We start from the raw sequence: 17,029 nt of genomic DNA, 5'->3' as shown, positions 1-17,029 counted from the left end.
ATAGTTTTGCCAGAGGACAGGAATTCGTAGTCGTCTAGGTTTTCAAGACAGGACACTCACATTGGACGATTATTTTTATTTCCATTTGACGATTTAAAGGAAAAAGGATCAGTGGCTCTAACTAAATCGTCAAGTATTCGATGTTTCGAAAATTTGTACGGTACACTGGCCGGAAACCGCGGTAATAACCCAGTGTCGTAGATAAATTTCCTCTTGGCCGCCGATAATCGTATTTGGCACGAGAAGAAAAAGGCGAACGAAGAAGAACGAAGAAGAATTAAGGCTTGATATCATCGTGGCTCCATCGTGTTCGAGAAAGTTCGCGATAGATAACTGTTAAAAGGATACTGGTTATGAAGCTGGAAGCACGCCATACGCGGGATTGTCGCGGTGTTCCCGCGAACGTTCGCGCTCGTTCATCTCAATAAATTTTCCTTCATTACCGTCGTCACCTGGGAGGCTGGGCCGCGATCTCATTTTACCGGACAGTTACATGTGACTTGTTACTGCGATATAATTTTAATTGGCTGCGAAAATACATTGCGACTGCGCGTAAGAATAACCGCGCACCATTGTAACGCGCCGCTAGGTTGTTCATAAATTCATACGACTGAACGTGGACCGTTCTCGCGCGCCAATTATTTCTCCGTCGGAGCATCAGCAAAACGTGTCGTTTTAACGATGTCATGGACAACTAGAAACATCGATTATTCGGCGAACGAGCATGTAATTTGGTCGCGAATGAATGCGTCCGCGTGCGGCCGCGCCCTCGTTCAATTTATTCGCGTACAACCCCGGCGACGAGTTTTCGTTTAATCGCCATTTAAACGATTATCAACCGATGCCCAATCGTAAATAAAGACCACGTCCATTCACGTTAGCGAAACTCACGATATTTTCTACGAGTGGAAACAACGATCAATTTGCATCCATTATGTTAATTGATAATCAATTTTCCGGTTTCTTTTTAACAGATCGAACTTAATTGAGCTGTAAATTAGAACGAGCAGCAGATTTTACATGTACTACGATGAATTTTCATACAATTCATACAAAGATAAATATTTTCGAATTTTTAAGTATACAGTCATTTTAATCCTTAAAAAAATTGAAAATTTTCACTATGAAATATATCATATTCCTATCATAAGAATAAGAATTTCCAACACGAGGATACGTGAAGAATTTCGTTTACATTTTCATTTATTTTGATTTATAATTATAATTGGGAATAATATCTTGTATCCTATTATATCACATCACATTATGTTATTCGTTGGTAGGAAATTCCAATATTTACCATTATCAATTTTCAATTCGATAATCAAAATTCACGACCTTTATTTTGCTTTACAGTTATCGAATTTTAAAATGCTACGTGCACGGTTTGATTATTCGTTGTGTTCAGTGTTCGATGTACAATGCACGAGCAAAATTTATAAATGGCAGAAGCGGGAAAGCATCGTTGCGAAAATATGCGAATATATGTTGACATCTATTAAATATATAGTTGGTTACAATAACTTTAGTAAGTTAATCGGTTACACGATCGAACGTACCAAGCTCGATCGTTTTCGGTTCATTTCTCTCTACCAATCTACTCATCTTGTTATTTTGTTACTATTTGAAAACTATTCGCTTTCGTTTATTATAGTCAACCGACCGCTAATCGTAGCCATTGGCTTAATATGTTGTTCCATCCAGCAATTCTCTATTCTGTATTGTATATTTTTTTACATCTTCCGCAAGTAAAACACGCAAATAGAGTATAACAAAAATATTAAGCATCTGATTTACAAAAATTATCGATAAACGTAATATATATTTTTATGCAAAATATTATTTTTCTTGAATTAGATAAAATGATTTTTAAGTTTGCCGATTAATCCTGTACCAACAAATTAAAAGTTCATGTTGAAAACAGGGGTTTAATCGACCGAGTTTAATCGTAGCAACATTGATTTTTGTGCGTTGCGAGTTAGTGAAATGGCTATTTAGCCGAAATTAGCTCGATAAATTTCACTACCGCTACTGTATGTAGAGCTACCAAACCTTTCACACCCTATATATGCGTTAAGAGATAATCTTTAATTTTCTCGAATAATTTCAAATTGACATTGTTTCTGAAATTCTTCACCTTTTAATCCAATCTTTTAAATATTTTGCCACCTCTATCTTTAAACTGTACTTATCGTTCTCGATCGAACAATAAAAATATCAACGTATCTCGCAGCAAACAACTTTCGCAATTTATGCTATTTCATCCACAAAGGAGTGTCTCCGTTTCTCTAGAACAGCGCGAAACAAATATTAAGCGATTTATTTTTGCTCTGCGTTCATAATTTATGTCCTATTTAATTGTCAAAGTTTAATCGATCGCTGAAAACTCAAAGACGTTCCAAACGCTTTCATCGCAACGATGGTCGTCATAGTTATTCGTACATGTATGCTTGTAAGAAATTCACGCGAAACAAATTGCATCTGTCCCTGGTTGATCCTCGTCGACCACCTAACGAGTCCGTCCTTAGAGCATGACACATCGAGTCGGCTGTAATATACATCAATTGTTCGACTTCATAAATTATTTACGCGTTGCTATTCATATGGCTGACAAATGCTACGGGTTTCGATCCGTTGGAAGTGTAACGAAGCGGAAGTGGGACGAACGATAAAGCCGTGAGCACGGCACGGATCTGATACCTACTGCTGGTACGATTAATCCTTTAATTACTGTACTTGACCACGGATCAGCGTGATCCTACCGATTCTCAAGATCGTCGCGAGCATATCACCGTTAATCTTAAAATCGAATTCTACGCGTTTGTTTCGGAGGTTGTACTCGCGAGATAACAGAGAGACGAAGACAGCATGCATCCTTTTATAATTTCAGGGTACAGGACTCGCGCGATTCCTCCGGTTCCGTGCGACCTTTCCGCGTGTCCCATTAAATCTCACGAAACGGTAGTGATAACCGCTATCGCGTCTGGCCGACCGTCGATAACGTCGCGAAATGAGTTTGCATCTGGCTCGCTGACCTGGTCGAGTCTCGTGCTTACGCTGACCGAGTTATCGCAGCTAGCGCCGGGCGTGTCTGCGCTGTAACTATCGATTAAGCGAGCGGATCCACTCGAATGGAAAATGGAATAGCCGCGATCGTTCTCGGCTCATCGACGCCGTCATGGAAATGCGGCATCTAGCCGAGATAGCCTAGCCCTTTCGTTTCAACCCTCGTTCCCACTCTCACGCTCGCCCCGCGATTGCCCGAGCCGAGCCGACCCGATCCGTCTCTCCCTTTTCTAGCTTCGTTAATTTCCCATTCTCTGTATTTCTCGCTGTGCGTCTCTTCCACGTTTGTTCGTTACTTCTCTCGCTCGGGATACGGACAATCGATGGTTAGTAACGTTGGAACGTTGCGTTTGTGCCGTAGGTCGCGAAATTCGCCATCGCCTCGACCATTGTCAATAGTTGATTGTACGCGGCTCAGACGACTGCTTTCTTTCCCCAACGAACCTAATATTTGGAGATTTATTTTTTGACCAACGACTGTTCGTATGCAAGGGTATTACCGTTACTTCGTAACGTTACCGAAGCCTGAGTAGATACCATTGGTAGTTGGATTTCACTGAGAATCCTATATAGTCCCCGTGAATATTTCATTTGTAGAAATAGCTTTGTTCGGTAGGTTATGAATAATTCGAGGACTTCGATGGAAAGCCTGGTTTAATTTTTATGACGCTTGGAACTGCATACCATCGAAGATCGTTTAGTCGCTGTTGTTGAAACGACACGCTTCACAGCCTGCTAATATACATTTCTCGAATGATCGACAGACTAAATGGAGTTAAATTAGACGATGTGGGCTACAAATTCAGCCGCTTCTTTCATTCGACGTGTCTCGAGTAGCACGACGCATGAGCGCCATTATTATTACATGCATGTATGTATGTACGTGTATGTACACACCATTAAGAAAGGTAAAGTACTTTTCAGAAAATTGTGAACGGCGAACTGCCTACGAATGAAATATGGCTTGCTGATAATCGAACTGTTCAGAAGCCACAGAAAAAAGCGATGATGTTGCAAATGCTAGTTTCTAAATTTATTGCTTTGGTATTTTGAAAAAAAAAAAAAATTATTACTGCGTTCTTTACTAGATGTGGAAGTGAATTCACAAAGTGGGATTAAAGTTAGATAAATATTTAACGGTGATTGTTAACGTACTTCGTACGAGTATCAATTTAATTGTACGGTGCATTCTGAATAACTAACGCGTTGCTTCACACGTTGGCAACGGAATGTTTATATCGCGTTATATTCGCTTGAACAAACATAGATATTCCTGTCTGAGTGGTGAATTATTACAGCGATTAAATAGCTTTAACGGTACAAACTTGTCTAATTATTGACACGATCATCGTGAAACCGTTTGTACGCGTACGAAGATGTCAGATGTCAGTAAATGTTACAACGTATATTGTTAGCAATTACCGAACCGTTTAATTTTACCTTCGTTTAGGTTACATGTAAATGACACAATGCTAAAACAAACAGAAACAAAAGCCTGCTGGACTTTTTAATATCAATTAAAAGATATTAAAGCGAGACCGTATCATTTAATTCTACGTTATATTTATCAACAAAAACCGAAATGTATTTTCTACGACAAAACCAGCGGTTACGCGCAATATTTTTTCATCTAATTAGTGGCACAGCTTCGCCAACAATTCTTGCTTCTCCGCTTAAGCGGGGGTAAACGTTTCGGCGAAATTAATCCATCGCTACATTCAAACACCATCCATATTCTAGACCGTGGGTTAATTAACATCTAAATTTCCATCGTTGCCCGCCTTAATTGATCCACTTTATTACACATCGCAGGAGGGGGAGGGGTTGGTTTATACGAGGTGGTCGCCCACCGTTCACGAAAACACACGCCGATCGCTTTCATCGATATCCCGTTAAGGCCAGATGTATTTTACGAGCACGGCCTCCAGCCAAAAGTGATAAATTTTAAACCAGCCGGCCGCTGATTATACAACCACATTAGTTCCTCTTTTCTCTATCTCTTTCCACGCATTTCCATCTGTCGAAACTTAATCCGAATCAGCTGCTTTTCCTTGTGGCGTGCCAAAATTCCTTTGGAGTCTCTCGATCCTTAATAAGATTTGCACGCCGCTCTGGTTCCGTTGATCGATAAGTTTAGGAACAGAAATCTGTGTCTCGATGTTAAAAGTGGCGGAGCATTTCGGTGTTCGCATGTACGCTGTTGGAAAGGGAAGCGGTAGGAGATAAAGGATCAAAGGCTTTCGTTGACTAACAGCGACCATCAGCACGGCTATGCCGAGTCCAGGACGTCGACAATGACGTCAACTAGGAAGATGTATAGGAACGAAAACAGCCAGTGGAAGATAGCTCCGTTCTCTTTCTATACATCTCCAATCTGTTCTCTTCGTTGTCAGTGGAGAAGTAGCAAAGATATTACGAGTTTCAACGAGTTCCACAGAGTTACGAACTGTCTTGCAGGTAACGCGTTAGTTTCCGTCTGCTTTCTTGAGCTCTGCTGTCAAGGGAATTGGCTGTTACGAGATACGCTTGTTATTCCATATCCGGTGTGACGGGCCTGCTGGAATTTTAAGCCTCCGCTTCATCAAACCTGCATCACGACATATGTAAACTAGATAGCTGGAAGAAATGTAAAGCAATTGCGAATCAAATCCTCGAATTGCGTGGACAATTTACAGAGTAACAGACATTCTATACGTTTTGATTAAACCGGAAGCGATACTCTGTGTGAATATTTCGTTACATCATCACCATCGACTTTATATCATTGATTTAACGACATTCTGTATCTATTTCTTAATTCGAGCGCTTAAGTTCAAGAATTGTATAACACACTTTGGTCAAAATCGAGTTTAGCAGTAGAGTATGGTTTTATAGTCGTTCGTTAAGCGCATTCAGTTTATCAAATATAACGTGACTTAAAAACTTTTCCCAATCTTTTTCGCAAAACTTACAATTACAAATGTGCTTTAGGCCCTTATTCGAAGTTAACGTTCCATTTTTGTTAACTCGTCTATCTATCAGATATTTGAAATACGTGTACCTCGATTCTCGACAGATCAAACGGTTGTTACTCTTTTTACGAAACGAATAGATATCATTATCGCGAAAGAATAGTCACTGACTATTGATCAACGTACAATTTGTCGATCGACTGGTTTCGCGTTTTTTCTTCCTTTACAAACGTAAAATTCTTGGTTTTTCTTTGTTTCCTTCAACGCTCAGTTGCGAGATTACACACGGCTTCAGCGCGAGAACGGTTGGCGACTGAAAAGGCCGTGCGACTGAAAAGGCCGTGCGACCACGTTTTCCGTGTCGTTAATTAGAAAGAAAAAAACTTACGGATTCGCTCGTTACCATCCGTGACCGCGCAACGATTCGCGTATAAAAGCGACTGCTGGAATTTCATAAGCCTTTGAAAGTTCACTTGGTGCGCTACTTTGATCCGCGACCGCGGCCGAAAAGTCTTTGAACCGGCTATGTCATGCAAGAGTATTGCCGACGCGAGTTTCGAAGTTGGCCGATTACGAACAGCTTTCATGCGCTGAACATCTAATATAGATTTGTAGATAAGGAAAATAGCGACGAACAACGCAATTACACGTAACCGATGACTACACTGCAGATTCTTATTATGTATCTTCAGTTTCGTATTTTTATGAAGAGAACTAAAGAGATACAAGAGAAGCGTAAGAGATCTTACACGGTATGTAACTCGTTTTGCTATAAATTTACTACAAGAATTATTTACACGAGTATTCCACTTTGGATATTTTATATAGTTTCGCATGTTACTTAACGTTTTCTACATTATATCGCGTACCGTGTGGTTATACGTATTAATCGAAATGAGTTTCTTCGAATATAAAGAAAATAAAATTGATTCGAACCTTACGATCATACGGTTCAACTTATTCGTCAATTAAACGTGTGAATTATACACGTAAATTGAAATTATCGAAGGGAAAGGATATAAACGAAGAGTTTGAACAACTTTTCTTACGGCAACGTAGAAGTAATAAACTTTTAAACGACTATTCTTAATTAATATTTAGACATTGAAGTAAAGTTAGTAAACTAATGTCGAGATGTTTCTTAATTAAATAATAAAGAAGATGTAATGCTTTGTATTTCAGCGGAAACTATGAGAAAAGGTAGCCTCGTGGACTTTTATTATTTTTAAATTACCATAAACTTAAGTTTAGGTACGTATGGAAAATAGGTACGTTTGGCATTTTCTTCCGCTATCATTCAAATTGTATCATTGATGGTTTGATTATATTCAGTAGAATATAAGACGGTAGAATATATAATATACGAAGTTTAAGCAATTGTACGCACGTATGTATTTATTTATTTGAGCCTGATAATCTAGAAACTAGACTTGGCTTTGCGATGAAAGCCTAAACGATTAAACTAATTTATACGCCAGAATTCGTAATAGCGTGACGACTTACTTTCTTAGTATATTAAATGAAAATACGTAACTAAGCGATTATTTCTGTCGAACGATGTGTTTTTAAAACGCTTCTTAGTTACTTTCTTAGTATATTAAATGAAAATACGTAACTAAGCGATTATTTCTGTCGAACGATGTGTTTTTAAAACACTTCTTAGTTTGTATAAGAAACGATTATGTTTCGGAGCGACCTACTACTGTGGAAAAATATAACAATATATCTATTTCAAAGTCTTTGCAACCACTTCATCTCCCATTTCCCCTCTAGACATTTGCTGTCCATAAATCTTTGCCACTCCGTTCTCGTAATACATATCGAAAAAATTTCCATCGACTCAGTTTTCCAAATGGTTCGATACAATCGCCAAGTTCCTGTAAAGAGAAGCATTCTTCTGAAAAAATGATAATAAAAAAGGTTTTAATTATTCAAATTCGTTATTTGAATTTGATTTTAATCGAATTAGGCTTCGCAACTGTCGATTGCAATTTTAAACGAAGAAGAAACTATTTTTCATTGCCGTTGCTTTTAAATAGATATCCTACTTTAATTTACGATTGATCCTGCACAACTATTGATTGCTCTTGAGATACATGATAAGAGGAAAGCAAGGGATAATATATTATATTGTCAACGGCAGTTTTAGAGGTAGTGCAAACTAATGATGTCATTTCATTAGTTTGAGATAAAAAGAACTTACTACGGACAATAACAAAGCGTTCGGGATTAATCTTCCTTTGTTTGAAAGAAAGGATAGGTAAGCTTTAAAATCAACCCGATGAGTGTTGTTCTATTTGAGTCTAACAAGGTATTACGGTTTTGTATTATTACATTACGGTATTACAAGGATTAAAGGGAATCGATATACATACGATAAATTACGAATAATAAAAATCACTGTCCCTTACGATAAATCGATTGTTGAAATTTATTGAAAACAACACAAGGAAATAAAACAGAACAATGCACCGGTTTTCAGTTAGATCGTTGTTCTTTTTACCTTTCTTTTCCTCTTACGAAAACCGAAACAAACTGACGATCAGTTTCCAAGACGTTTTATATACGTATTCCGGGCCAACATCACTCCATAAATTCATCCATTTCAACAAGAGCGAGCTGAACATAGATTCGACACTAAGCATACGATACGATCATTGCGTATTTGTCGCGTAATGGCGATTCATTAGGAGTTATCTCATAATACAACAATAAGCAGTAATCATCTTAGTTGCTCCTCCGATTATCCCTATCTACGTCGTCTATAGCATAGTTATTAGCATTCGCTGATCACTAGTTATATCAAGCGGTTACGGTTTAATGCTAGGCGCTCTTAAACGCCGCGAGGGAAGCTCGCTGGTTCAACAAACTATTGGTCCTAGCCGCGGCACGTCTGTTCGTTCGTTCGTTCATTTGTTCGTACGAATGCGACTGCTGTGAATCGGTATTAATTCCAGCCAATGGTCTACTCTCCACCGACGCTAGCAATTATGTCGGATGTCGAGGCGCAGTGCGGAGAAACGGTACTACAAAACGCCCAGCAAATACGTGCCGATGCGTCTATGGATCGAGTATTTGCACGCGCGTTTTGTGCGTGTATTCGCAATTTCCACTGACGAGGAATCGGCTAACCTGGCAAGATTATACGTGAGCGGTGTGTCAAGTTCTAACAGGGAACTGGACAATTGCTCCGAGAGGGACGACGTTCCTAGCACGTCCTCGGAATTTTCAGACCCGCCCTATCGGCTCCGATGTCGAACACGCAGGGCTACACATCACTCTCGGCACCTAACCACCACCGGTATTAGCATGGCGTAATAATAATCGCATAAATAATGAGACCTTCGATAGAGCCGATTTAGGAAACGATCGACATTCGTCCGCAGAATAAATAAAGATTTTGCCATATTAACCCTCCAATCGCGGACCATTTTCATGTTTTCCTGTACAAAATCACGAACGAAATTTGTACATTCTTGTATAGGTTTGTTATCGAGGGAATTTTTAATGGAATACAAGAGCAAAAATCGAAATAAGTCAGGAAAAAGGAAATATTCTTGCTTATTAATTTACGATCTACAAACAGTGTGACCCGACAAAATTAACAAAATGAATGCGATTTCGACGTCGCCCGCGGCTGGAATAATTTCGACGGAGGAGCACGTTGATCGCGGAACTGAACTCGCCTGGTCGTTCAGCGTTATCGAAATTTTCTTTTTCTGAAAACTTCGAGTGCTGATGATTCCAACGCGGCGTTATCAGCCTCCCAGAGCAACCAAGCATTGACACTACACGCACGCTACTTGACTCGTCGAGTCAAGTGTATTCGAAAATCGTAAGTCACGCGATGAAAAAAGTATATCATTTTTTATAATTTTTCTCTGAGCGTGTGCTTGTAACTGTCATGGTGATTGGAAGGAATATCTTGAAAAAGGTGTTTGCGTCTACTGATGAATATGGTGTATGAGTTTATTACTTAAGGGAAATTGCGTGTTTCGCTTTTGTCTCCTTAATCTGTTGTTTCATAAAAGAGCAACAAAGTAGTACAAATTAAGGATAATCGAGAGAATTTATCGTGTCATACCTAATTTTTAAATTCTAACTTATTCCTTAGGATAAGCAAAGTATCGCTACAGACTTTTATCTCTGTGCAATTTGTAGGGGATTTCGCAGAAGTTTCCGGGATAGTCAAGAACAAGCACATATATCAAGATATATAGTAGAAGTAAGCACGAGATGTTAATCCTATCGAACAGTCACGTCACGGGATGAACTCGATAAACGAGTTACATAATCGACGATTTTACATAATCTCATGTAAATTGATATTACTATTGAAAAGTGTTTAACACTAGTAATTACCTTATTTTATAATCATACAAATAATATTACTACCAAATAAGAGGAAGCAGTTTTCAAAGGCTAAATGAAATAAGATAGACGTATCAAATAGCTTAAAATCGGGAAAATAAATTATTCAATAAAGAAATTTATAATGGTATAATCTTATATTGTCTTATATGTCGAAGAATTTAAGACCAAAATAATAAACAATCCATCGACTACGTAAATCTTTAAATATCGCTAAATAAATGGTTTATTTTTAAACGTAGAATAATCCAAGAAATTGATTTATGCAAGAAAAATTATACGTATCTATATTCTAATTTGTTAAGATTATTGGATGTATGTGAATACAAAGGAACGCGTGGATAAATTGTAAGGTAGAAAAAATATATATTTTTTGAATATTAAAGTGTAAGTACAGAGTTTGGAATACAATATGAACTGGTCCAGATCCGCACGCTATCAGTGTTACCCTATGACTGAAAAACCCTGAAGCCAACGTTGCATGTGTACCGCTTATGGTTTGCCTTCGACGCAGTCTTTTGTCTATGCGCTGTCGATGGCTTCAGTTCTTGAGAAAACTAAAAACCAGATGTAGAGTTCTCTTAGAAGTGGCGACCACTTCAACAGCTTCCCTTAAACTCTACATCCTTACATACAATTATCTCTTCGTAAATATTTGAAGCTTAATTTCCTCAATGCCTTTCTCTTTACCATTCAAATTAATTTATTACTAAAAAACTACTACGAGAAGACTTAACAGATCATGTAGAGTTTTTTTTTTTTTTTTTTTTTTTAGAAATGATAACCACTTCGACATAATTTAAACAGGAATATACTTGTAATCTCACCTATACATTCTCAAAATTAGCGTACCATCTGTTTACTCTGCTTCTTAATGATGTTGGTGTATTTTCGTGGGCAACTGTGCCGGATAATGAGTGACGAACACGTGCACTCAGGTTCAGAAGCTGTTACGTCGATTGTCCGGGGAATTACCGGCGTCAAGATATACGGTATCATCGTTAATTTATCTATATCACTGCGAGATCGATTCTTCCTTCCCCTTCGCAAGGTATATGGTATATGCACATGTCGACCAAGTGCGCCAGCCACGTGTAAATCATACGAGCAAATCTGTCGCTGGGGACCGGCGACCGATTTTGAGCAGCTTAAATACTGTCGCCTCGATCTAGGAGAATGCTTAAATTTTATAATCCACCTCCTCCTTCTCGTTGTGCGTCATCGGATAAGATTTCTAGCGTTTTCAATATACTTTAGATAAAGTTACGGTAAAGCATGTTTAGCACAATCGTCCTACGATTATTCGACTAATTTTTGGAAGTCGAAGAAGGAAACTTAAGGTTTTAGATCCTCTTAATCACATTGCTGGAATTTTCGTGATCCTTGTTATTCCTATACAATGAGATCTTGAAGAGCGGCAATGAAAAAAGCATTGATCGATTTGAAACGAATTTCCAAGGGTCAATGACAAAGACATCGAATATTATCCAAATAAGATTCAATGTGATTCGTTCTTATCGTTCACCATTCTCATTAGAATCGGATGACAGCGGAACGATCTCTGAAATAATACCTGCGTGATTAGTTGCCACAATTTGGTCTTAGGGTGGTATTTCTGTCTGGAAAAGTCGATCCTTATCATGCAAATGTAGATGATGTAAGAAACGTCCTTTAAAATTAATTGTTAAAGACATTGATAAAGTTAGAAAGATTGCCAATGGACAAGGTATACAAGAGTATCAGAGTTCAACGGTAAATTAGTACATAATTATACGAGGTATAAATAAGTATATAAGTATTAGGTATATTATATGCATCGTTACGTTTCCCGATAAACACAACGCCGGTTTACAAAGCCAAATAACTTTGAATTATCATGGCACATAACGTGGAAAAAATATGAGAAAGGAACGAAAGTCCAGAGTTTGACATCGTCGAACGGATTGCACGAAAGCATTTCATCAAGTAGATCGTATCCGTTTTCGTATCGCCTGGCTGGATACACCGGTTACGCCGGCTACGACGCGACGGCAAGAATCGATAGCGAGCAGGTAAAACGTGGCTCGTCCGTGTTACAAAGTTCTAGCCCGTATCTAGAGCGTCGCGCGAATTAGTCGGTCGAGAGGGTTCGTCGCGTTGCTAGAATCTGGCAAATGAAATTCCTCTGAACCCGCCGTGCCAAGTGACTTTGATTTCTGCATGGACAACCGGAGCTCTCGTTAAGGGATCGATTCAGCTCGCCTTCGCCGCAGCTCTGTCAGGAATTCGCGCGACGTTCACCGTGACGTGTCGTATTCGGTTTCGGACGGAAAACAATTTGAAAGAGCGCCATCTCGCATCGCGAAAACTCGTCCCTCGTGGATTCTCGTTTCAAGGAGATTCGTCTCGCTCGATGAATTCAAATCTCACTCGGGAAAATTTCTTTGGACCCCGAACAACGCTTCGTTCCTTTCCGTTTCATATTTCGTATGTTCATATTTTAGAAAAGCGGTTCCAGCGGCCGTCTAAACTCGTCCGTGGAATCGTCCTGGCTACATAACTAACAGACAGTTAGAGTACTAACAGTCGCGTACAATCATACGCCCCGACATTTATTTTCCGAGCCAGTCGACGCGACTCTCTTATTTGCCGGTGCAACGTAACCGCGCGATTGCGCGGCTGTTCGCGCGAGCGTGTGTCTTTTCACTGCCGAGCATTAAGGCTAACAACCACTGTAATTTGTTACCGAGAGAAAAACATTTTATAAACCGAAGGAAATTTGTTATTTAGGCAAGCGAAGTAACGGACGAGATTTTATCGTGTCGTATTAAGCCGGAATCTCCGGTTCGTATTTTGAGGCCAACCTCATAGGGCGTTATTGAAATTCTGCCAGCGACGAAATTCGATTGCGATTAGATCGATTCGACGCTGTTCGCGCTTGTATGTAAATACGTACTAGTTTTCATTCACGAGTTTTCATTTTTTGGTTCTACTCGTGGTGCGCTATCGTTTGCATTTCTCTTTGCAAGAAAACAAAATCGTAGAATTTCTGTTATAGCGATTAAGTAACGTTTGATAATGTATGAATTTCTGTATGAATCTTTATACCGTGTGTTTAAATGTAGTTAAAGTATCCAATTACAAAAAATTGTGACTATAATTATTGTTCCGTCTCTTGTCTTCTTCGAATTTATTTTCAGCGAATGCTTAAAAAGAAAGAAATCAATTTTTTCGTATCTTTGTAGTGTTCAAAAATGCACGTATTTGAATAATCACTTCGTCGTAGTCAAAATGTACATGCTTGAATTAATCATTTGGAGGGAGAGAGAAGCGAAGGAATTTGAAAACGGAAAAGGAACGTAGAAAATTATTTAGTCGATTCGCTTGTAAATTAATAAAATTATACGCAGCTTAAAAGCACCTCTTAGGGTGTTGAAACTTTTTTCTATTCTTTGTTGGTTCACCGTACATCGGGCTATACCGTTTCCAGGCAAATCCTCTTAGATGTATACACTTCCATTATTAAAGCGCCCAATATCGCAAAAGCTCCGTAAAATTTTAAGAACAATCGAGAAACTATTCTCCTAGATTGCTTGTTTATATAATTTTCTGCGCGCATTGCGTTATACATACTTAACGCTATACAGCGTGACAATGTGTTGAACGTGATAATTCAGGTCGTGAAAATGGCATCAGAAAATATTAAATATCTAAATTACATTTTCTCAAAATCTATAGAGATTCAAAGTGCCATAATTAATGCGCAATAATTCAGGCGATTATATGTATAATGAAAGCTTCTTTATGAAAATGCAATGTCATTCTATACTCCCGGACAAAAGGATAGCACGTAATACAAATCTGGAAAATTTGATCGAATAAGAAAAATATTCAAACACGCAAACTCGATTATTTTCTTAAATACGTTAATCATTCTGCAAGCGCCCTCTCAACATCCCGATAATTCCACAACATTCTCTATAATACCTCCATATCTCGATTCATTCGAAACAATTTAAACCCAATTTCACGATTTACTTCTACAGATTTTGGCTTCCACGTTCGCGATATCAATTACGCGACGAGGAAGCGATAGCACAATCGACGAAGGCAATCGAGAAATACCTGCTCCTTGTATCTGGCTCCGTTCAATTCTCATTTTCAAACAACAATAACCAGGACGATCTCGTTTCGCTATTAATAAGCAATAGAATAACTATCTCGCAAATTAATCACGTTTCTTCCGCGATCTTGTGAATCGACAAGCACGTGGTCGGCCACCCATTTCCTGCTTCCAGCTTTAGCGACGGGGACACGCGATTGTTCGTGTCATGTTATGTCCCTGAAAAGTCAATTATTCGCGCCGGTTAAACTGATTTTTCGAAAACTCGTTGTTTGCACCCAGTTCGACGAAACGAAGTTTGACAACTAACGTTGGTCGGAGTATGCGATGTACTTTGATTTTTTAACCTTTTCGGTACGACGATCGTTCGATCGCGTAGCGTCATTCGACGTCAACCGCGATACTTATTCAAACTGACAAAGGAAGGCGATCGCCAATCCAGAAATTCAGAAAATTATGAAACTTTTTTGGATATGCTGAGCATATATAGCCATGTTTCGCTCTAAGGGACTGAAATTGATCCTTGAAAATCCGGTTATTAAATAAAATTCGGCTATTTTCCGATCGTGTGTCATAACTTGCTGTAACATTGGTAAATTTTGGTAACATTACCAAATTGTAGTTCTAATTAAAAGTAACCTTTTTTATATTTAAAAGTAACTTTAGTTTGAAAGCTTTCTTTCTATCTCCTACAGCTTGCGGTTGTAACGCAAGATCGGAAAATAGCAAGATATCCAGAAGCATCCTCTTACAGCGAATTTGGGAAGCAAAAAAAGTTACGTAATGCATATCTATATATACTCTATCTTTCGCCAAAGTTTCATAATCTTTTGGACCTGTGGGTTAGAGATCTTCCCTTGCGCGTCAAATTTAGCAATTACTTAAACCGAGAGAAATTACACAAGAGTCGACCGACTACTTGCAACGAATTACCTGGAGCAAATAAATAGGATTGGACACGAACACTCATCTAAGGATGACAGACGCTTTTGACGGCTATCGGCTATGGTCGACGATCGTACGAAAGGAATTAACCATAACGTCTGTGATCGTTATTCTGTCTCCCTCCCCCCTTTGCAGGAGGTAGTTAAAGATTACGATGTCAACTATTGGCATCAGCAGTAGCCGGGGGGATCGAACACATCGTCAGATTTACATCGATCGTAAACAATTTGTCTGTTTGGTCCAAGATCATCGAGGAAGATATACCGCTAACTGGAAAATTGGGAGAGCAGGAGGTTTGGCAGGATCAAGCGCGAAAGAAGGTTGGCGTGCTTGATTTCTGGTTAATAAAACGTTAGGCGAGACATAAAGCGATACGATGATGTATCGCGGGGTGTAGACGGAGGCAGGCCGAGTAGCTGGCTCGGCTACGTGTTGCGGCTAAGGGGGATGCGACGCGGCACGAGGCCATGGGGGATGAAACGAAGGCCAGGATGGACGAGGCGGGTTGCGAGGAAGAACTAACGCACCTATACAAAGGAGGAAACGTTATTATAGGGCGAGTACGAGCGCGCGAGTGCCAACGTGTTGGTCTTACATCGTACACCGTGCGCCTCTGTATGATAAGGTCTTTCCGTGTACGTGTGTTTATGACTGTGCGCGCGAACGGGTGAGAACCGTAATGGGTTGAAGAGAGGCGAAAGGGCGCAGTCGCGAAGCCGGAGCCATCCTCGACCCCCGGCGGGCAGTGGTGGCAGCGGTGGTGGCAGCGGTGGCAGCGCCGGCGTCGGTGTTAGCATCCTACCTGCTCGAGGACAAACCGAGTACGTCTCGTGCGAGGGTGCGGGCCGCACACGGTTCGCCGAACCTCCGGTACGTTTCGTGCTCGCGGAACTTGTCATTCTTTTCGTTCCCGTAAACGCGCGCTCCCACGTTAAAAACAGCTGTGTCGATTGGTAGGTTTCGAAGGTGATCGCCTAACTATCGAGTCGATTTTCGTTGTGATCTAGCACCGTGATATCTTCGTTATTAAATACATATTACGCTCTGTGAATAAATATCAACGGACGAATTGGTCGCGTGACCGCGAAGCAACCGGCTGCCTCGAGGTGGCGCGTTTTCAAACGAAGAAGACGGAGAAGGAATTTTATCGTATTCGTACGTGAAAGAATGATCCAGGAAGTGTGGATCGGTAGCTGTTCGTGATCAAACGGTAGAGGAACATATCAGTCGGAACGATTCAAAGGATTCCATTGAATCGAGTTTTATATCCTTCCCTAACAGATCATATCTTTCCCGAGTAAAAGAAGCATCGAGGGATCGAAAAACGTGCGCGTATGGGTGTGCGTCCCGATATGACCCACCACGATTGAGACTTTTTTTTTTTTGCGACGCTTTTACGTAGCAGCTCGACGAACATGTAAGTGCTGATTGCATCTGTTCTATGTCCGATTTTGTGCACCACCATTCTGAAATCGTCGTTGCCTCCGTTGCGGCTCTCGGGATATAATACACGAGTTTAGGTTCCGTACTTTCGTCGACCGATGAGCCGTATACACGGTGAACCTCTATGCGGGATTTTGTGGACAACGGATGG

At 39.8% G+C, this 17,029-nt stretch overlaps 1 protein-coding gene across 4 annotated transcripts in view; it reads left to right on the top strand.

Moving 5' to 3' along the window:
* The first annotated feature begins 16,183 nt into the window (after window positions 1-16,183).
* Window positions 16,184-17,029, top strand: part of LOC139990893 (cyclic GMP-AMP phosphodiesterase SMPDL3A) — a 51,213-nt gene continuing 50,367 nt past the window's right edge. The window contains exons 1-2 of one of the 4 annotated variants that reach the window (XM_072010503.1): window positions 16,200-16,645; window positions 16,717-16,852. The gene's annotated coding sequence lies outside the window, so the exon portion shown is untranslated. Of the gene's footprint in view, window positions 16,853-17,029 lie in introns of all 4 variants that reach the window. The other 3 variants (XM_072010506.1, XM_072010505.1, XM_072010501.1) reach the window with 3 other exon arrangements.

Source organism: Bombus fervidus, chromosome 9, assembly GCF_041682495.2.
Source record: "Bombus fervidus isolate BK054 chromosome 9, iyBomFerv1, whole genome shotgun sequence".
NCBI classification, from domain to species: Eukaryota; Metazoa; Arthropoda; class Insecta; order Hymenoptera; family Apidae; genus Bombus; species Bombus fervidus.
Note: the sequence above shows the minus strand (reverse complement) of the source record. Positions and strands in the feature narration are given on the sequence as shown.